Source organism: Dendrobium catenatum, unplaced genomic scaffold (assembly GCF_001605985.2).
Source record: "Dendrobium catenatum unplaced genomic scaffold, ASM160598v2 fragScaff_scaffold_133, whole genome shotgun sequence".
NCBI classification, from domain to species: domain Eukaryota; kingdom Viridiplantae; phylum Streptophyta; class Magnoliopsida; order Asparagales; family Orchidaceae; genus Dendrobium; species Dendrobium catenatum.
Genome location: NW_021318595.1, coordinates 11,610,288 through 11,633,771, shown reverse-complemented (window position 1 = coordinate 11,633,771; position 23,484 = coordinate 11,610,288). Strand labels below are relative to the sequence as shown.

Here is a 23,484-nt window from a genome sequence, read left to right as displayed (position 1 = left end):
GAAACATAGCACTCAGGTGGATGTAGAAGGCAGTGATAAAACATATGTCTATCTCAAATGTAATTACTGTGATAACGTTGTGAAAGGTGGTGTGACTAGGATGAAGGAACACCTTTCATATTCTCACAAGAATGTTGCTCCATGCTCCAAAGTTCCCGATGCTGTAAGGGATGAGATAAAGTCATACATGAATAAGTTTACCACATCAAAACATCTTGCACAGAAGATATTTGAGGATAAAGTTGATGCTGGATCTTACTACGGGAGTGAGCGCAGCGTTAGAGATTCATCTTCTTCTATGAAGCCCATTTAATCTAGGGGTGCAAAAGGGCCTATGGATCATTATATGGTTGACACATCAGAGGATAGGCCTTCTACTACACAGAAAATGGCCCCAGAAAATGCAAGGGAGGCGTGGAGAAGAGTGTGTAAGGATATAGGCAGATTCTTCTACTAAAATGCAATTCCATTTAGTGTTGCAACATCACTTGCTTATTACAATATGATTCGTTCAGTTGGAGCATTTGGGAGAGGGTTCAAACCTCCAACCATGTATGATTTAAGAACATGAATTTTGAAGGAGTTGGAAAGCATTTATAAAAGCATCGAAGAAATTAAGAAGACTTGGGCCCAAACAGGAGTAACAATTATGTCAGATGGGTGATCTGATATTAAACATAGAAGTCTGATCAACATCCTCATTAATAATCCTTATGGTACTGTGTTTTTAAGGTCAAATTAAAGCATCTGACCAGGTCAAAGATGTTGAGTTCATATTTGGATTATTAGATAACATTATTGATGAGGTTGGAGAACATTTGATTGTACAAATTGTGACAGATAATGCAAGTTCTTACTGCAGGTAATAAACTTATGGAGAAGAGAAAACATTTGTACTGGACTCTATGTGCTGCATATTGCATAAATCTGATTCTTGAGAAGCTTGGGGAGCTACCTCAACATAAAAATGCACAATAAAGCTAAAAAAATAACCAAGTTTATTTAAGACTGCTCTTAGGTTCTAGCTCTTATGAGAAAGTTTTCGAAGAAAGAAATTCTAAGGCCAGCCGCAACAAGATTTGCCACCGCTTACTTGACCTTAGAGAGCAAGCTCGATGCTAGGCAACCTTTAGAGGCTATGTTCACATCTACACAGTAGTTGAGTTGTGCTTGGGAAAAAAAGGCTGAGGGAAAAGATATTAGAAAGATTATTTTAAATGACAGATTTTGGCAAAGTGTCTTACATGCCATTACAACCACTAGACCTTTAGTTCATATTTTAAGGATGGTGGATGCTGAGAAAAAGCCTGTAATGGGTTTCATCTACAATACCATGGATGAAGCCAAAGAGATAATTGCCTCCAACTTAGGAGGCAGTGAGGGAAGCTTTAGGAAAATTTGGAATATTATTGATGATAGGTGGGAACTACAGCTTCACCGACACTTGCATGCCGCTGGCTATTACCTAAACCCTCAGTATCAATATGCAGAGAACAAGTCTACAAACCCTGAAATAAAGTTGGGATTATATCATTGCATGGATCGTCTAATATGTGATGCAATTGAAAGATCAAATGCTAACTTGCAATTAGTACCTTTTAGGAACATAGAAAGTTTTTTTGGATTACAACAAGCAAAAGATACAATTGTCAAACGATCTCCAGTTCAGTGGTGGATTCAAATTGGTGATGAGACTCCAGAATTACAGTATTTTGCTGTGAAAGTTTTGGGCTTGACATGCTCTTCATCTGGCTGTGAAAGAAATTGGAGTACCTACAACCAAGTACATACAAAGAGAAAAAATCGCTTGTCGACATTGAGGATGAACTCACTGGTCTACATTAGGTATAATAGGAGACTCAGAGATAGAAATTTGAAGAAAAAATGATTAATGGATGATGAAGATCCTTTGCTTTGCGATGATGTAACATTTGATGATGAGTGGTTTGTAAACGATGAAGTTGAAGTGATGCCATCTGAATTACAAGATGAAGATTTAAATGTTGATTACTTTAATGGACTTAAAGCATCCACATCCACCACAACTCAAGAACAAATAAAAAAAAGTATATAAATAATACAATTTTTTTTTCTTAGACTTTTATTAATGTATTACACTATTATTCATTATGATATTGTTCAAAAATATTTAGGGAAGAGGAAGATAACTAATAATGAGGAAGAAGAAGCTGATTGGGAGATATTGGACTCTATAGGAGAGGGGGAAGAGGAGAGAGCAGTTCATCATACTGATGATTCAAATGAAGACCCCCTTAGTGATGACTGATGAGTGGTGACAGTGCTGATGACTGATGACAGTGCTGATGATTAGTGAGTTTTTATGTGATATATCTCCCTTATTTATTCTCAAAGATGTAGTAAGTAACATTTTTATGTTTTATATATTATTTACTCATTAGTATATACAAAATTTATTATTTTATGTTTACGCAATTTTTTGATTTTGAGGCTTACGCCTCAAATCGCCTTGAGGCTTACGCCTCGCCTCACGAATGAAAAACGCCTCAATACCCGAATACACAATTTTAAACCTTGGTTATAACATAAATAAAATGCAGGAAATATAAAAGTGCGAAAACAAAAAAACACACCAAAGATTTTTATAGTGGTTCAATCAACCTCGACTAACATCCACTCTCCGAAGTCCTCCGCTTCGTGTATTGCACTAATCACTAAGTGACTTTCTTTTTGCTCCAGCATGAAGGCGGAGAAGCTCTTATAAACTCACTTTCACCAAACATAATGCGGCAGAGTGACGGATGCTATGTCACTCTTTCGATGATGGTAACGAACCTTGACTCATTTTTCTCCCTACTGGAGAAGGCAGAGAACCTCAACTCCTTTTTCTCCCTCCTAGAGAAGGCAGAGTACCTCAGCTCCTTTTTCTCCCTTCTGGAGAAGGCAGAGTACCTCGAGGACATGACTTGAAGCCTCTCTCCCTATAAAGCTTCCAAAGACTCACCAAGGACACATGAGGAGCAAGGGTGTAGCTAGCCTAGAGCAACCGTGTAATTCCCTCACACTCCCACATGCTCAACCTCAGCTTCTCCTTCTTCTCAAACCCTGAATTTCTCAAAAGCTTCTCTCTCAGAGTCCCTTCAACAGCCACACAATCCTCTTAACATTACTAAGAGAATCTTTAAAACATGCTTAAGTATTGGGCTTCAAGAAAGCCTAAAAAATCAAGTAAGCCGTCATTATTCATAGAGTATGATTCTAGTTTATACAGTATGAACCATTCAAAACTAGTTCCGTCCAATACCATGTAAACAATCGTTCAAACGAACTGTTCAATTAATTCGAACATATCATATAGTATAATCCATAGATCATTCAGTATGATCTGTTTGATTTCCTCTATTCCTATAGGACGATTTCTGCGACGATTGGAAGTTGTCTCTGTCAATCATCTCGTACTGCTCTCATCGTACAATACGATAACTTGATTTCAACTAGGTCAACTAGGTTGTCCAGTATAATATGAATATTTTATCGTACGATTAGTTCAAAAAGCATTGTTTCATTTGGAACGATCTTTGGGAAGACCAAATTTCATCTCTGTCGATCATTTGGTATGATTAACATCGTACTGTACGCTCGACATCATATAATACGATCGACTATCATTAATTAAATCATGATTTTATTTACTAATCAGAGGAGTTAATTTAAGCAAGATTTTAAATATACGTACAGAACGATTAGTTTAAAAATAAAATTTCAAAATCTTACTTAAATTAGTTTGGTGGCTAGTGTTTCAGATCGTAACGAATCGTATAATACGATTAGTTCACATAAACTAATTTTTCAATAAGCCGATAAGCCCTATTCTTTTTATACTTATCATATAATATGATTGTAGGTTGTATAGTACGATTGGTACAAAAATTTTAACTTTTAAAATTTATCTCTCCCCTTGTGTGTTTGCATAGTTACCCAATTGCATACATTCTTATATAGCCAAACTAAAGAAATAGAAAATAAAGAAAAATAAAATTACAGACTTAATTTATTTGACATTCCTATTCCACCCATTCTTGAGCATTTAGTAGCCTTGAGCGATGTATGTCTTACCTGCAATGTTAGTAATCACAGACAAATCGAAAATATTTAATGATAAAAGTAACAATTCAATTTAAAATATTTGTCATTATCAAAATCATAGACTAGGGATGCTGGATTGCAAAAAATCTCCGCTTTTTGATGATGTCAAATACAACAACAATAACAACATCAAGCCTTTATCCCACTACATGGGGTCGGCTACATAAATCCTTTTTCTCCATTGTGTCCTATTAAAAGTCAAATTCTCGTTTAAATCTAATAAAGAAAGGTCATTCCTAATATTTTATAACCAAGTCTTTTTAGGTCTACCCCTACCTTTCTTAACATAAGTCAAATCTAATACCTCTACTCTCCTAACCGGGTCATCGCAAGGCCGCCGTTTTATGTGACCAAACCATCTAAGGCGACTTTCTCTAATCTTATCTTCTACTGGAGCTACTCCAACCTTTTCACGTATATGCTCATTTCGTATCCTATCTCTAAGGGTAAAGCCACTCATCCACCTGAGCATCCTCATCTCTGCCACACTTAACTTAGTATTATGCTTCTCTTTTAAAGGCCAACATTCGGCACCATAAAGCATTGCAGGCCTCACTACCATCTTATAGAATTTTCCCTTAAGTTTGAGGGGTACATTTCTATCACATAACAAGCCCGATGCATTCCTCCACTTCAACCATCCAACTTGAATTCTGCTGATAATATCCCCATCTATTTCACCATCACTCTGAACAATAGATCCAAGATATCTAAAACGTGTACTCTTATTAATGACTTGATCGCCCAAAGTCACAATCCCCTCACTAGGTCTATTAGTACTAAAATTGCACTCCATATATTCCGTTTTAGATCTACTCAAGCGAAAACCTTTAGACTCTAAAGTTGACCTCCATAATTCAAGTTTACCTTCAACTCCCTCTCTAGTCTTATCAACAAGAAGAATATCATCAACAAAAAGCATACACCAAGGTACATCATCTTGCAAATGTCTAGTGAGAACATCCATGACTAAAGCAAAAAGATATGGGCTTAAGGCTGATCCTTGATGTAACCCAACCGAAATAGGAAAATACTTGGTCAATCCACCTTGTGTTTGAACACAAGTAATAGCTCCTGCATACATATCTTTAATGATTTGAATATAAGCATTATTAACTCCTTTCTTTTCAAGAACTCTCCATAACACTTCTCTTGGAACTTTATCATATGCTTTTTCTAAATCAATAAATATCATATGTAGATCATCCTTATTTTCTCTATATTTCTCCATCAAACCTCTTAATAAATGTATGGCTTCCATAGTCGACCTACCCGGCATAAATCCAAATTGATTTTGAGAAACATTAGTATCACACCGCAACCTATGCTCCAAAACTCGCTCCCATAGTTTTAAAGTATGACACATTAACTTAATACCTCTATAATTCGCACAATCTTGAACATCACCTTTATTCTTAAAAATAGGAATTAACACACTCATTCTCCACTCAATCTTTCTCCCTCTTTAGTATCTAATCTATTATATAAATCACTAAAAGCTAATGCCTTTGCATCGCATATTTGGTTAATAGGCAAAATAAATATTCTTTTCTTATAAGCTCTCCCTCACTAGGTGATGGATTTAAAAATTAGGGGTTGCAAATTTTTATTATTTTATATTTTTTAAATGAAAGACAATAATAAATAAAAAAATAGAAAATAAATTAACACAAACACGAGATTCCATTAAAATGAAACATATCGGAACATACATTTTCTCCCTCTTTTGACATTACCAAAAAGATGAGGAACAATCAAACAAATAAAACAGTACAAGAAAAAACAATAACACAAAACAGATAAACACTAAACGTAAGGTGGATCCTGATCAAATGGTGGTTATGGTTGAAAGTATTGATGAATGGAGGAAAATTGATTGTCAATCGAGGAAAATCTTTCTTCAAACCATCTCATGTCATTCTTGTGTTGTTGTTGTTGTTGTTTAATGTGATAATCTAACTGATTTCTAACCACTCAAGCAGCTGAAATATGTCATCCTGAGGGTATGCAGGGTATGTAGGTGCAGGTGGTGGTATTTGTGACAGTGGAGGTTCATCTGTAGGAGCAGCTTCCCCTTCTTCATCAAATTTTGGCTCGGCGTGCTCTTACCCCTGATGGAAAAGGATATAGGAGGCTTCCATATAGAAAATAAGAACATTATCGAGTTGAGTAAGATAATTGACTTGGTATGTTTTGTCTAGAATATATCCTATGATGTGTCCTAAGGAAACATTTTGTTTTCGACAGGTAATGGGATGTCGAATATGAGTTATGTTTTGGATATATTCATGAATCATTTGGGCTTCATCAAATTTGGTATTCGACGTTATGAGGTAGGTGACAACAAAAAGAAGTGCGGTTAGGTTAACCCAATCCCCAGCTTTGAGTATAATTGAGGTTCTAAGGATATGCTGGATGATACAGGCATTTTAATTTAAAGTATGGAACTAGTGGTTGGTGTTGTTTTATGGTCACATTCCTAATGATCAGGTTGACAGAAGTCTAGTCAAAGTCATTTGACATAAGGGATTGTGGACGAGGTGGTTCGATACAAAGACCGATATGTTCTGCTAAATTAGCCTTGGTGATTTTTACATGTTGTCGGCAAATAAAGGAAGTCATGTTTGAGGTTTCCAGATTTAGCCTAAGGTTGACTAAGAATTCATAAAGAAGTTTAGAACTGTAGGGAAAAGCCAGTGTCAGAAGAAATTGAAGAGTGATGGAGGCAAAGAGGTTCATCATCTCGAAGTTCATGCCTGTTGATTTTAAATTCGAGTGATTTTCACCTCGTTGTACTTGATATAGGCATCTTCATCCCTAGCTGACAGGAAATGATTGTTGAAATGACGAAAGGAGGAGCTCCCCTGAGTCATTCTTTCGCATTTGCTTCCACCGACCATTGGATAGGAAGGTTTAGAAGGTATGAGTTTGAAATATTAGTGAGTTGAATGAATTGAAACGTTCAAATCCTTAAAATTTATAGATTTTAGGCAGATCATATAGTACGATCGAGGTTCGTACAGTAAGATCAGAGAAATTAATTCGTCTGGACGACTTGTCGGAAAAAGTGGTCAAATCGTACAATATGATCAGATATCGTACTTGACGATCTTAAGAAATTACGATCGTCCCAAGCAGTCGTCAGTGCGGTGTTTGACGAAAAGTATCGTAAAGTACGAACATGTGTTCGTACTGTACAAAACACAATAATTATCGTACCGGACGATTGGTAACAATTTCGTAACAAACAAATTTAATTCCTCAACAGTTAGTTACACGTAGATCGTACAGTAAGAGTAAGAGTTCGTATAGTACGATTATATAACTCGGATCTAATCTAAAGGTTGTGATATGTGCTTATCGTATAGTATGAATGTGGATCATACATTACAATATAGATATTAATTTGACAGATTTTGTGAGTCAGTGATGTGTGTGTGATGATAAGGAAACATCTTAAACAGAAAAAAAATTTAATAATATTTTTTTAATCATAAACAACAAACAATAACACATAAACATGCACAAGAAAAAATACATACAGGTTAACACATTTGAAAGAATGATTTCAAATAATTTTTTTTTATTTATCTTAAATTAAACATGAATGTCTATAACACATAGTTTTGTCCAAGGTGCTGAAGGTGTCATGGGCTAGGGGTTTTGTCAAGATGTAGACGCCAATTGATCTCCTGTAGCTATATGATGCAATTCTATATCTCTATTGGCTACATGATCTCTTATAAAATGATGTCTAATGTCTATATGTTTTGTGCAGAAGTGTTGAATTGAATTTTTGGATATGCAAATAGCATTATTGTTATCACACATAATTGGAATGGTTCCTACAGGTAGTCCAAGATCTAAGAGTTGTTGCTTTAATCATAAGACTTTAGTTTAACAATCAACTTTTGAAAGCTTATCAATTCAGCAAGTTGTCATTTAAATTCATCAAATAATGCATGCTCCTTATTGGGAAATTGGAGAACCATTGCAAGGCATGTCCTTTAGGGCAGAAACAAAAAACACCTAACATCGTTAGATATTCTATTAAAGGGCATCATTGCCTCAAACTCAACAAGGTTCTCCATCAAGATGGTAATTATGCAGTAGAAATCAAACCGAGAGACCTTTAATTTTCTAGAGAATTATTCCTCCATCATCTATACCATAAAGGTAAAGATTGGCACTAGTGCTCTCATTGGTTTTACATGCACAAATACTTGTTTGTTCGCATCAAGACAAGTATTCCTTGATCAAAAAGATGCTTAAGAAAAAAATTGTATGTTTAACCCTTATAAAGAGATATTTAGAAATTAAAACTAAGACATACAACAACAACATCAAGCCTTTATCCCACTATGTGGGGTCGGCTACATGAACCTTTTTTCTCCATTGTGTCATGTTAAAAGTTCAATTCTCATTTAAATCTAATAAAGAAAGATCATTTCTAATATTTTCTAAACAAGCCTTCTAGGTCTACCTCTACCTTTCTTAACATATTTAAATCTAATACATCTACTTTCCTAACCAGGCCATCAAAAGTTCGCCGTTTTATGTGACCAAACCATATAAGGTATATGCTCATTTCACGTATATGCTCACTAGAGCTACTCCAACCTTTTCACTTATATGCTCATTTCGTATCATGTCTCTAAGAGTAAAGCCACTCATCCACATGAGCATCCTCATCTTTGCAACACTTAACTTAATATCATGTTTCTCTTTTAATGGCTAACATTATGCATCATAAAGCATTGCCGGTCTAACCACCATCTTATAAAATTTTCCCTTAAATTTGAGGGGGGCTTTTCTATCACACAACAAGCCCGATGCATTCCTCCACTTCAAAATTTATAATTTGAATTTTGAATTAAAACTAAGAGATATAATTAAAAAATTTTATAATTTGAATTTTGAATTGAGATGGTTTTCCAAGGAGAGAGAAGATAAAAAGTCAACTAGAGAAAATAAGAGAAACTTCCCAAACACCATTTAAAAACTTCCTCATCCTATATGATGGACTACCTTATACAAAGAGATGAAAGAAATATTCCCTTAATTCAAGTTAAAATTATCTCATTTCTTTATTTTTTATATCGAGATATGGATGTTTCTTATTCATTAGCTTAAATTAATTTTTAAATAGATGTAGTGTTCCATTGGATGAGATTTTAAAAAATTATTCATTCAGTTGGATTATGGATCAATAAGAATTGACAACTATTTTTCTAAAAATAGGTTTTAGAATGTAACATTCAAGGTAGAAGTAAATAAAATAAATTCATCATTAATATCTCTTCTCTCTCCTAGATTCAACCAAAGAAGCCCTTACCCGAGTATTATCTCTTCTCCTCCATTGGCAAGCCATCCAAGGGTGTCCAAAGCTCGGGTAGATTAGTCAATTAACCCCATTTTCCAAATCTTACTGAGAATTCCTATTTCTCATGTCCTTGTTTTTCCTGCCGGTTCTATATGTGTTCTACATCCCAATTTCGAATCATATTTTGTTATAAAGGTGCTAGCTCTAACTCTTTTGGGAATTTTATTGGAAAGAGTAACACTTCAGTTATTACAATTCCACGTTAAATAATTTTACCACATTGGTCATTAGACAAATGAAATCATAGAGAATAATTTTGGCCGTAGAAACATGGTATGCTATGTCTCAAACCTAGATATTCATATTTAAACAACGTAATTACATGCAAACTGACATCAGCTTCATATAGGAAACAACATCATGAAAATTTCAGGCAAATATCATCACTAGAGGAAAAACTGGCTATACTAGCAGACTTTCCGGCCAAATTATATCCACCGGTAGTGGCAGTAGTGTAATCGGCGAATATTCCACCGGTCACTTCCAGGCAGATTTTCTGGTAGATAAATAGCCGGTAATTTTCCAGTGGCAAACCTACAAGAAATGCCACCTATTTCTAAAGCCGGAGGTAACTTAAGGCAAAAAAAGCGCCAAAAATTTCTAACAGAGCTGCTGGCGGTTTTTCGTCGGCTTACTTAAAGTCTTAAACACGACAAAATATTTCTGGTGGAAATGCTCCAGAAATGTTTCTTGCAGAAAATCCACCGGCATTACTGTCGAAAAAGGCATATTTTCCTCCCGGTGTTGTTCGCGATCGTCTTCCTATTCATTTCATTCATGCTCATTCACTGGTCGTGTGAGTCACCTCCTGCCGAATGCCGCCTCCATCGCCTTCGTGTAATCGCTCCGTCGCCATCGTTCGCCACCTTAGTCGTCGGAACCGCCGTAAGTTGTTCTGCCATAAGCCCATTTCTTTTTTGCTTTGGTCATGGATGTTCTCGGTAGACATTTGCAAGAGATTGCACCATGGTGTACGCATTTTTTTAATGATATTCTTCTTGTTGATAAGACTAGAGAGGGAGTGCTGGTGAAATAGATGTGTATACTATTAGTAGAATTCAAGTTGGATGGTTAAAGTGGATGAATGCATTCTGCTTATTGTGTGATATAAAATTCCCCTCAAACTTAGGGGAAAATTCTATAAGATGTGGTGAGACCTACAATGCTTTATGGTGTTAAATGTTAGTCATTAAAAAAAGAAGCATAACATTAAGTTAAGTGTTTGCAGAGATAACAATGCTCATGAGTAGCTTTACTCTTAAAGACAATATACAAAATGAGCATATACGTTAAAAGGTTGGAGAAGCTCCGATGGAAGATATAAGATTAGAAAGAATGAAAGAGTCACCTTAGATGGTTTAGTCACATAAAATGGCATCCTCCCTATGACCCAGTTAGGAAAGTAGAGGTATTTGATTTAGCTTATGTTAAAAAATGTAGAGGAAAACCTAAAAAGACTTGGTTACAAAATATTACAAATGACCTTTTTTTATTAGATTTAAATGAGAATTTGACTCTTAATAGAACACAATAGAGAAAAAGGACTCATGTAGTCGACCCCATATACTAGGATTAATGTTTCGATTGTGTTGTTAATTTGTTAACCTTCTAATTAGATTTAAATAAGAATTAATTTGCAAATCAATTTGAATTCAATCAATTTTCCTTTAGTAGATGCTATTCCAACAACAACAACAACAACAACAACAACATCAAGCCTTTATCCCACTACGTGGGGTCGGCTACATGAATCCTTTTTCTCACAATTTCTTAAAGGATTCATGTCATTATTGTTCGACAAGTTTTACGCTGGCTGTCGACTACCTAACGCAACCCTCCACTTTTCTCATCCAGGACTTGGGACCTGGCAACGGCAGTGTTATGGATATTAGACATAGCCTAAATTCTTCATATTATGGATATTAGAAATCAAATAAGTTGGATGTATAACCGATTGGTGCAAGGACAAAACACATTAACAGAAGAGTTCATTAATGAGGCGAAATTTTTCATCGAAAAGGTCTGTCAACTACCTAGCTTCATCTCAAATAAAAAGTTTGGATGTCTATGTTCTAAACATAAAAATCAAGTGTACCTCACACCAGATGACATAATTGCTGATCTATATCGCATAAGATTCATGCAAGAATGTTGATATTGGACTTCTCATGGTGAGTACGAGCCATATTTCAATTCTCGATGCGGCCCTTCTACAAGTTCTAATATAGCTGATGAAGAAAATATCCGACCTCTTAAGGACATAGTTTATGATACAATTGGAGCACAATTTGAATAATATACTGTTGACCCATGAATCAAATTATGTGCGAAAAAGAGTAAAATCGGAGACAAAAGCAACGTGCGACATCAACCAAATGACCTCCGAATACAAAACGGACTGCGTCGTTGAATTCAGGACGTCCAAATTGCTTAAAAGGGACTATAAATTTGCTCGAAGAAAATTACGCGCCCAAATCGATGTGATCCGACATGGATTTCGAGGAAATTACACGAAAATCAATGTGAAAATTATTATTTTTTATTTCTGCCATTTTAAAAATAATGACTATTATTATTATTTAACTATAATAATAATATTTATTATTATTTTAAAAGAAAACAAAAATAATAAATAAAAATCAGATCCAATTAATGCAAAAGCCTTACCTCGCCGCCAACCGGACCTCCGACCACGAGCTTTAGGCGACCTCTATACGTCCCTCACCCACGATCTTCGCTGGTGGCTTGTTGTCAATTAAAGAGCTTGCCTCCCCGTCACCTTTTAAAATAACAACGAAGCAGTTGTTTTAGGTTCCACCCTGCACACTCAAAGCATTCCGTTGAAATCCCCTCTGAGAGCCAGATCTCTTCTCCTTTCTTGAGCTCAAATCCTCCGTTCAATCTCTGATCTAATCCACTCGTCAGCTTCATCTCTTCCAGGTTGTTAAAGGAGGAGTTAATCCAACGCACATCTTCCCTAAGCTCTCGAAATCACCCTCAAGCCCGCAAGTTTCCCGTCATTTCTCCACATCCAAAGTCTGGCCGCCGTATAAGAGACTCTATGGCTCGGTTTTAATCCTGATTTGCCTTGATCTCGCCATCCACATCCATTGGCACGCTAACCCGGAAAAAACACTTTACCAAATTTTTTTTTTACTGTCACGTTTTCCTCTACTCCACCTGTCGCAAGCTTCGTACCCATCAAAACCTTGTTCAGGATTTCACTGTGTCAGTTTCAACAAAGCAAAAAGGTGAAGATTCTTTCAAATGTCCTTTTTATGTCATTTTACTTTACTGATTATAGTTGTTATCAATGGTTATCAGTAAGGTAAATTCAATTACAAATTGAATATAGTTAACTGTAATGATTTATTATTATTAGTCATATTCTGCTTTGGTTATATTTCCCTACAGTTAATTAAAATCAGTGATATTTAGTTACAGTTAATCATAATTGATTATGATTAGTCGTAATTGATTTTCATTAATCAGTTGCTATTAATTATGAGCAATTATAATTAATTACAATTAGACACCACTAATTATAATTAATTGTACTCAAAATCATTAGTTGAGAATAAATAAGTGTTGATCATAGTTAGTTATGTTCAATTGTAGTCATCCCTTATGGCAGTCAATAGCTCCTAATGATGATTAATTATCATTAACTATGATCGATTACGAATTAATTATAATTGATCTCCACAAATCAATTATATTTAATTAAAATCAATCATAATTAATTACAATTAAATATCATTAAATATGTTTAATTGTAAATAGATAAAATGCTAATTGCAATTAAGCTTAAGTTTGTAACCGATATCCTTTTTAATCTCTGCCGCAAGTGCTTTTGTATCCTTCACAAGCCTTATCTTCAATGTTATATAAGCAGATCATAGCAGAAGGTGAAAACTTTTTTTTTATTTAACCAATTATGATAATTATAACTTTGATTAATCATATTTTATTGTAATTTTAATTTAACTATGATTGATTATAATCATTTGTAAATTACTACTATCATGGGTATTACCAAATAAAAATATGACGGTCTCATTGGTTGAGGGATTTTCATAATCCATGAATTCTGTATTATAAGCTCTATTCAAATCCTTTTGTATGAACTCTATTTAAATCCATTTAAAAAAAAAAAATGTATTCCGTTAAATTTTCTTTGCAAAAATCTTGCCCAAATACTTTAGTATAAACCTTACTCGAGCATAGGTTTATTTTCAAAATTCTCTAATCCGAAATTTGTTAACTCCTACCATTCAATTAGGAGTTGATAGTTCTGTTTCTTAATTAGTTATAAAATTGATTTATATTTAGTTTTAAACTAAATATAATTGATTACAGATTCAATATAATCAATTATAATTAGTTGTATAAATTGAAAATAATTGATTTATGATTAATTTTAAAATAAATATAATTAATCTAATATATAATTAGTTATAAGTTAATTTATAATTAATTATAAATTAGATATTTCTGATTTAATTAATTTTTAATTAAGTATAACTAATTATACCTTGAACGTAATTAGTTGTAAGTTAATTTATTATTAATTATAAATTAGAAATAACTGATTTATAATTAATAATTGAATTAAATATAATTAATTATAATTCAAATATAATTAGTTATTAGATAATTTATAATTAATTTTAAGTCAGAAATAATTGATTTGTTATTAATTTCAAATTAAATATAATTAATTATACTTTAACTATGATTAATTATAATTAGATTTTAATTAGTTATAAATTAAATCCAATTGATTTATAATTAATTTTAAATTGAATATAATTAGTTATAAATTAAATATAACTAATTATAATTAATTTATGATTAATTATAAATTGAATGCATATGCCTCGATCGTCGTATACCCGACCTTGCTGACACTGCTACCTCGCGGGTTGCCAAGGTATAATTTTCTAATCCAATCCCGTTCTCGAGTTTGCAGCGGACCGGGGACCGCTTATATGCGTCTGTTAGCACGGTAGAAGGGAGCCCGGTGTGAAGCATACGACGAGGCGGGTAAGCCCTATACACGCTCTTGTAGCGTGGTGGGGACGGTCCTCGGCCTCGACCTCGACACTGACACTGCCGACATTGCTACGCAAAGGTATGATGGTCCAAAATCCTATTCTCGACGTTTGCACGGACCGGAGAACCACTATACGCGCTCTTGTAGCACGGTAGGAGGGAGCCGGTGCGACGCATACGACGAGTGTGGAGAGAGCCTTACACGCTCTTGTAGTGTGGTGGGAAGTCATTGCTGCTCTGGTACGTCACTACTGTTCTGGTACGGGTACTGCTGAAGGCCCCATACACGCTCTTGTAGCGTGGTGGGATGAAAATTTGTACGGCCGCGGTGTCTACGAACACCTACCATACACGCTCTAGTAGCGTGGTGGGAAGGTCCAGCTCCCAATTTCCCCAAACGGGGATATGCCGGGTGCTGCCGAAATTTTCACTGAAATTTACAAAGACTTGAACAATTTTGAAAATCTTCTTGGGCAACAATATAGAAGATCTGTACTTGAACAGAAGAGCACAGAACTTGAACTAAAATGAACAGAGGACCTATACGAAGAACAGTGAACTTGTGGACCAGAACTTGAACTCAAATGATTAATAAAGACCAAATTCAAATGAAATGAAATCAAACTGTGACCAAATTCAAAATCAATTTTGAACATGAAACTGAACTTACAAAGACTCAGAAGAACTTTGAACAAATGTGACGCAATGCAATAATTGAATCAAAGGACTGAAGGGGACTTGAAAAAGACTAGAACATCAAACAAGACTTTGATTTGGACTGGATCCGAATCCAGAATAAAGCCAGTTGAACTCGCACTTGAACTCAGCGTTATAGACGATATCAAGTGGGGACTTGTAAACTTGTATATGTTATATTAAATTTGAGAAAGAGATGAATTCAAGTCTGAATGAAACTAATTTTGGATCAAAACACATGCAAAGATCAAATTTGAATCGCACACGGGAAGCTCAAAACTACAAGGACCTGATGCACGAACTTCTACAACAATCCCTACAATGCCTGTTGATCGAGATGCAATACGGGAGACCAGCAAATCAAAGATCTATCCCTACAAGCAAGGAAATCATGAACCACCTGAGATTGGTGAAAGGTGGCTGGATCAAGACGAAGAGGTCTCCTACGAACACTTCTAGGAGGTCGTAGCGGAATAATGACCCGAATGCATCAGCAAATGAATCGTTGTGACAACAAACAGCGGGTACTTCATAAGGACAACGAACCAACTGTGGGCACAAGTACAGGTATCTCCTACGACGATCCCTATGAGGTCAAATAAGTACAATCAAACCACCCGAGATGGTGAAAGGGTGAATATGATGCAGAAAAATGAACTCCTGCAAAACATTTTCTAAAAGCTCGTAGTGAATACAGCGGTCCACTACAAATGCATATGAATACATTGTGGATAACAACAGTGTGTTGAAAATACGATGAATCCACTGTGGGCATAAGTACGGTCCCTTACAAATGCAAATGAACACACTTGTGGATAACAATGTAATGTACAAGAATACTGTGGACACAAGTAAGAAGATATCACCTAGACAGCGGTGATCAAATCTACAAGTACATCGGGTACAAAGGCAGCCCGATGTACGAAAAAGGCAACCCCGGCAGAAGGGAGAAAATGTTGAACAAATTAGAACCAAACTTTCGGGTGTTCCAAGTCTTCTAATTTCCATACTTGAGAAAAAAACTGTTCTGGTGTCTACAAACACGGAAATAACAAGTCTGCTACGCCGAAGACCCTAAAATGAGTTTTTCTAAATCAACAGTCATTGACTCCAAAGTCCAGAAAGATTTTCCCCGGTGAATGAAGAAAGGGGGGGAGTCAATATCAAGACCAGTACGCACCAGGATCTCAACACTGATACAAGCAGACAGAAGGCGGTATAAGCTCTTCAAGAAATGTTGTGCATTCAAATGACAAATAACATGCACAACTAACAAAGTTTTAAAATACCCTTACACGTGCACCGTAGTTTGTATACACATAGGTACACAAGGTAAATCAATCTCAACCCGCATGGGCCCCGGCGAGCGTGCTATTGGTACACACGTGACGCCTATGGATGCTACGCGGGTTGACAAGTGAATTTAAGTTCGAATCCGATCCTTCTATACGGATAATAGAAGTCGACAAGATTCGAACTACTAACAAAATACACGGTTCTAGCGACCGGTGATTTGTTTAAATACATTCATTTTAGGCCTTCAAGACCTAAAATCAAGAAAATTCACCAACAAAGGCATAAAGCCAGTGAAACCCGATCCTCTATAATTAAGTTGAAGGGTCGACAAGGTTAATCTAACAAATGAAATGACCCCAAATACAACCCCGATGATGGCCGTGTTGAATGCAGATCTCAACCGGAGGGTTCCCAAATATTTTCAAACTTCACCCACAATGTCAAATCCAAAAACTCCACAAAATCCTAAAAATATTTAAATTTGAAATTCAACCCATTAATCACTTAAAGCAAAATCCATCCACCCTCCGCAACAGTCTGTCGGGGTGGACAAATTTAAATAAACTCTAGCTCACAAAGAGCCAAATGCCTAGTCGAAAATATCACTAGGATCCATTCTCAAACAATCTTTTGCCAGTAAGGACGTGGTACGTGTCCTCTAACCGGCAGTTTTGCCGCCAAATGGCACTGCAGGTAAATGGTTATGACCCGGGGCCCTCTGAACCGAGTGGTTTTGCCACCAAATGGTACCACGAAATACCGGTTATGGACAGCACCAATACGATCCTTAAAAGCATCAAATCCTTGAGATATGTATCAATAGGATATGATTGATAGGGCACAAAGCCCTCTGTTAGCTAAGGTGGATTTAAATTTGTCCCCTTAGACAGACATTCAACCTCGGTCTACAAGGTCCCCTTGGACGAAGCAACCCATGGCTGCCGACAAGGATCCTTCTATCAGGTTGGGTCGACTACCTCCTCTGACTAAGTAGACCAGGGACCACGATGGCCCAGGACGACGAAACCATGGGATCCTGATCGAGCCGATCATCCATTCCCCCACCATCCGCTTTAAGTGTTAGATGGTGCAATTTCTATTTTTAAATATCAAATCTTCCAACCCTAAATCCAAAAAAAATCTAATTCTTCAATTTTCAAATCCAAACTCTCCAATATCCTAAACCAATGCTGCTACTATATGCCAGATAACACGTATTCTATACGTATCTGATTGTTGACTAGCCTTAATCGAAAGTTCTCTCTCGTGATCGGGAGGGGTAATTAACTATAGGGGCTTGCGCCTATAGGAAACCAGGACTCAGATCATAAAGTCCTCACAAAATGAGGGCGAAATCTCTGGGTAGTGTCTTATCTACAAACCCATCTGCCTTCCAAAATTTACCCCGGAACTTAGTTCGTTAAAACTCCCTCGCCGGAAGAATAAAAGAAGGAAATCGCGCGGCGGGGAGGCCGGGGCCAAATTTTCGGAGTCCACATATACAGAAGAGTCGCCAAATAAAGAGGCACAGAATTTTTATGATTTGTTGCATGCTCTCTAGCAATCAATTTGTAATGGGAGTACCACTCACTATAAGTTATCTGTTGCTATGAAAATGTTAAGCATCAAGACATACTATAATATCCCCGATGAATATTTTTATTAATTTGTTGTGTTGGATAAATAAACCAACCCGATAAATAACATAATTCCTATATATTTATAACACACTAAAAAATTAGTTTTCAAACATATGCAAAAAAAAAATATTATTATGTTACTGGATGAATGTTATACTATAAAAATAATTTATCAGATATTACATGCCATCATTGTAATGCACCAAGATTTAGACCAAAGTCTGGGACAAAAAGAAAGCTGAATGATGTACCAGTCAATAGGATATTTTACTTACTCATAATTCCTAAATTATAATAGTTATATGCATCTATGAGATCTGCTGCTCATATGAAATGACATAATGAACACATCTCGTAAGGTGTTACTACACATCTATCAGAAGCAGATCCCTGAAAATACTTTGATCATACACATCCTACCTTCGCCAGAGAATCAAGAAATATAAGATTAGATTCATGCGCAGATGATTTTAATCCATTTAGTAAGTCCGCTTCATCTTATTCATGTTGGCCCGTAATACTCACCCCTTACAATTTTTCACCAGAGTTGTGTATGACTACAACTTACATGTTTCTATTGCTGATCATTCCAATGCTACATAATTCAAAAGCAAACATCGATGTATTATTGCAACCTTTGATCGATGATTTAAATTTATTATGGGAAGAATGAATAAGTACATGTGATACCTCCAAACAAAACTTCATAATAAGAGCAACATTATTTTGAACAATGGTGACTTACCTGCGTACGATAAACTTTCAGATTGAAACACTTCTGGCCATGCTTTAAAATTGCGCAATATGAGGCTCGCCTTGAGGCCCGTCTTTACACAATTCCAGTAAAAAACGCCTCGATGCTTACGCCTCGAGTTTTTTTTATGAGGCTTGCGCGTCAACTTGGTTGAGGCCCGCCTCGCCTCACTGGCATGAGGCTTACGCCTCACGCTATATATATTAAAACTTACATAAATCTTGAAGTAAATGCCCGACATTAGACTCTCTAGGAGAGGAGGAAGGGGAGAGACCAGTTCATCATAATGAGGATTCAAATGAAGAACCCCTTAGTGATGACAGTGCTGATGACTTATGAGTTCTTATGTGATATGTTATTGTTATTTATTTTTGGAAATTGAAATTATATTTTAATGAAAATAATACTGAGATTTGGGAAAGATAGAATTTTGAGTTGAACTATATTTCATGTTGTCTATTATTGGGACATTTTGATTTCACTTCATATCTTATGTTTTTTTATGTTTTATATTATTCATTCATTAGTATATAAAAAAATTATCATTTTATTTTTATGCAATCTTTTGATTTTGAGGCTTACGCCTCAAAACGCCTTGAGGCTTACGCCTCGCCTCACGAATGAAAAAACGCCTCAATACCCGAATACGCAATTTTAAACATTGCTTCTGGCAAATTAGTTTGTCCATATTGCATGGAATTTACAAAATCATTTACTTTAAAGCAGGGAGGGAATTAAGAACACATGGTTCGACGATTTCTACATGTGCTTACCTACAGGTCATCCCTTCAGGCAAAATAAGGATGACATTATTAAAAATAAAATGGTGTTATCGTAGTCTCCTCCAAGATATCATGTGTAAATTGATTAATCTTGTATTAACTTTTGTAGGAAGAGTATACACGGCTTTGAGAGAGATAGGCTGGAGCAGGTGAAGGATCTTCTAGGGGCTTAGCAGATTATTCTGACTACCGCACTTGGTCGTAAGCGATAGGTGGAACGCAAAAAAGTCGAGTTTATGATTTAGGCTTGCAAGCCTACCATATGAGAGGGAGACATCTGGTGGCTCCAGCTTCTCAGCAAAAATTTAAGAGTCATTGTACAACCAATAGGTAGCTGCCCTAACAACAAATCTAGATCAAGTTAGAAAATCACAAGTTAACATGCAAATGCATATGCAACAAAGTCATTTGTTGGATGAGTTGCAAATATTAAGGGATTAGTTCATTAGAAAGCAGGTAGCATCAGCAGAGGATGAGACATATTCTGATTAAAAAAAAAATTGTTATTACTAGACATTTCATTTCTATGTTTGAAATTTCATTTTTATATTCGTATATTTTATTGGACATTTTTTATTACACAACGAACGAACTTTATGTTTCTTTTTTAACTGTTTTGTGAACGTTCAATAAAATGTTATATAATATGTTATTATATGATGCATTCATGTTTTTAGTTTATTTTTGTGTTAATATATTTTGAACAATATTAGTTATGTTTTATATTTTTTTAAAAAGCTATCCATGATGGCGGGCTTCCAATGATCATGGTAGGAAAGTGCTAGGCATGGCAAGCCTTGCGTTTGCTTGCTCTTGGGTTCATTTCGTCCTTAGGTTGCTTGTTGATTTCGATTTGGTGAGGTTGCTGCTCAGTGCTCTCGGGTGAGCCTTGGTTGCTTGGTATTGAGCTCAAAATGCTGGAATTCTACTTGGTGTTAGCTCATAAATGTTTGAGCTGAAGTTTAGCTCAATGATTGGAGATTAAATGCACTTCTTGGCTCATTAATTCAAAAAGGTATGCTTATGTTTTAAGCTCATTATTGAGGAGCTCAATGGAGTGGACTTGTTCCTTTTCTTCTTTCTTTGTCTTCTCGGTTTCCCCTTGCTGGTTGGTTTCCCGTGTTCTTCCCCTATGTCACCTGTGCTGGCTCTTCGGATCCCTTGTTGGCTGGCTTCTCGTGCTCTGATGCCTTTCCTCCTGTACTGGCTTTACGGGTCCATTGCTGGCTGGTTTCCGTGGCTATTTGGGGGGGATTTCGATGACTTCCTCTTTATTTTCTGTGCAGTTTTTCTGCTGCAGTTTTTTGTTGTCTTTTGGCCTTCTTCTTGATGACTTTTGGCCTTTCATTTTCCTAATTCTTATTGAATTTGGTTGGCGGTGTTATGGCTATTTGTTTGCCTTCTTTTGCGTATAAAATGGAGATGTTTTGGTATGGAAAAGGTTGTTGAAAATCTGAGAAAAAATCTCTACAAAACCTGGGGGTTTCTTCTTGGAAAAGCTTGAGAGCTTGTTCCATCCCCTTTTTCTCTTCTATATTTCGTCTTGGCTTCTAACCTCTTCTTCTCTACGCAAGTTCCACTCCACCTGTATCCTTCTTCTTGAGCTTTGGAAGTGTATGTTGGCTGAAATTTGAAGACATTTGCCGAAGGAGTTTAAAAAGGAAGTTGGACTCTTTTGCAGTGGTGGACCCTTGGTTTGCAAGCCTAAGCACAATTTTCTTAAATTTTCCTACTTTCGTTACATGTGAGGAGACCGCTAGACGGTTATACTGAGGATAACATTTTTTTTTTGTTCGATTTGGCTTTTGCTTCTCCTAAGTTTGTTTGGATGTTTGCAAGCTATATTTGAATCGAGTTTGGTTTAAGTCTTGTCTTAATGTTCTCCAATATGTCTCTTTACTCTAGTTTTGCTCACATCATTATATGCATGTAGCATGTATTTGATGTAGAACCAAGCTAGCTATGATTGCGGTGAGATTATTGATTTAATAGAGTTGTCAATTATGATCTCTCAATTAGGAAAATAGAAATTAAATTAAATCTCAAATCTGAAGTTAATTTAAAGTAATTGATTGAAAGACTTAATTGGGAGGAGCAAAAGGAGAAAGAGATAGAGGGAGGGGTCGGCCCCTTTGATGGGGCCTTGATTGGAGTGTTTTATGACTTGTCAATCCTAGGCTATCAATTATGGGAGAGGAAATTAAGGCTAATCTCTCATTAAATTCAAATTGGCATGATTGGAGGAGGCTTTCTAATATAGCTCATGTTATTTTAAGAAAGGGATTTCAGATTTTTAATAAATTAAAATCTGATTTGAAAACTTTTCTAATTTAAAATGCGCTAATTATGGAAAGTAGTAACTATGCGTTTGAAATTTAAAATTTAAAATCAAATGGGAGAGGTGTAGTGTTCAATGACTTGTTAATCTTGAAATATTAATTAGGGAAAGAAATTATGGTAATTATCTATTTGAATTTCAAATAGCATGATTAGAGGAATTTTTATAACATAACTTTTTTTCTTCTAAAAAAGAGATTTCAAATTCAAAATTATTTAAATTTGAAATCTTTTGACTTTCCAAAATTACAAGAACTTAAATTAGGAAAGTAATGAATACTTGTGTTTGAAATTTTGGAGCCAAGGGGAGGGGGGATTGTGGTCGGTAGATAGGAAAGTAGTGAGGAAAATGGTTGGGTGGGGGAAGGGTTCAGCCAAAGGTTTTGGGGAAGTAGAGACTGGCGGCTTGGTGGATGTGGTTCAGTCAAGAGGTGGGAACATAAATGTCAATGGCGCAAAATAGCGCGTGCCATGGCGCACGGCGCGGCGCGGCGCACCTACGGCGCTATGTGTATGGTGCGGCGCAAACATTCAAAATGGCGCGCGCTATTTGCGCCACAGCGTGCCATGGCACATGGCGCACGGCGCACGGTGCAAAATAGCGCGCGCTATTTGTTTTAAATTTTTTTAATGTAATTATGTTGACCTATACTAGGCAGCCAAAGAGGAAAAGACAAAATAAAATAAAAAAAAATGTTTGAAATCATTACCTGTGGCAAAATCTCACCCAAATCGCTGCTCTGGCAGCTACAATCCCGTCGCCCATTCCTCTGCTCTGCAAACGGCGTCGAACAGTCGCTTCGTCACGATCTCCTGCTCATCTCGATCGCGTCTTTAAAATGAGACGGAATCCCTCTCGTTTGGGAACAATTATTAGGTCCTCTGACCGAATGTTTCTATAGGTTCGGCCACCATTAATTTAACGCCACGTAGCATTCCGACGGCCCGACCCAAACCCATTATAATTTTGATATTTGACGTCTCTTTTCACTAATTTCGTTGAAACGGGCGGGAAAACTTTAAAACACGCGGGTATATACCTTATATGAGTAAACTTTTGGCCGATTATCTACTGTACACAGAACGTTATACAGTATTTACGGTTTACGCAAACTTCCGCGAAGCGTTCAAGGCGATGGATGAGAAGGAACCTTCCATTACTTTGGAAGAGTTAGACGATTTCAACGAAACATTTGGCACTTATACTTTGGATGACGATTTTTCCTATTTTTTACAATTTGTCATCCATCTTCGTCTGATCCTCTCATTTTTGTTTGTACCTAACCTTCTGATAACTCGGTACTGCTCGGTATTTAAATGTAACTTGATTTTTTATAAGTAGGTACTGCTCGATATTTATTTATATTACTTGAATTTGATTTTTATACTTATGAAGAAGTTGTACCGAGATTTCTG

General features: G+C 36.0%; 1 protein-coding gene across 5 annotated transcripts in view; it reads right to left on the bottom strand.

Moving 5' to 3' along the window:
- LOC110114130 (EVI5-like protein) overlaps nt 1-23,484 on the bottom strand; it is a 122,457-nt gene that overhangs the window by 13,978 nt on the left and 84,995 nt on the right. Inside the window, exon 10 of one of the 5 annotated variants that reach the window (XR_003702786.1) lies at nt 12,176-12,732. The exons of the other annotated variants lie outside the window; for them this stretch is intronic. The gene's annotated coding sequence lies outside the window, so the exon portion shown is untranslated. The remainder of the gene's footprint in view (nt 1-12,175; nt 12,733-23,484) is intronic. 5 annotated transcript variants of the gene reach the window in all.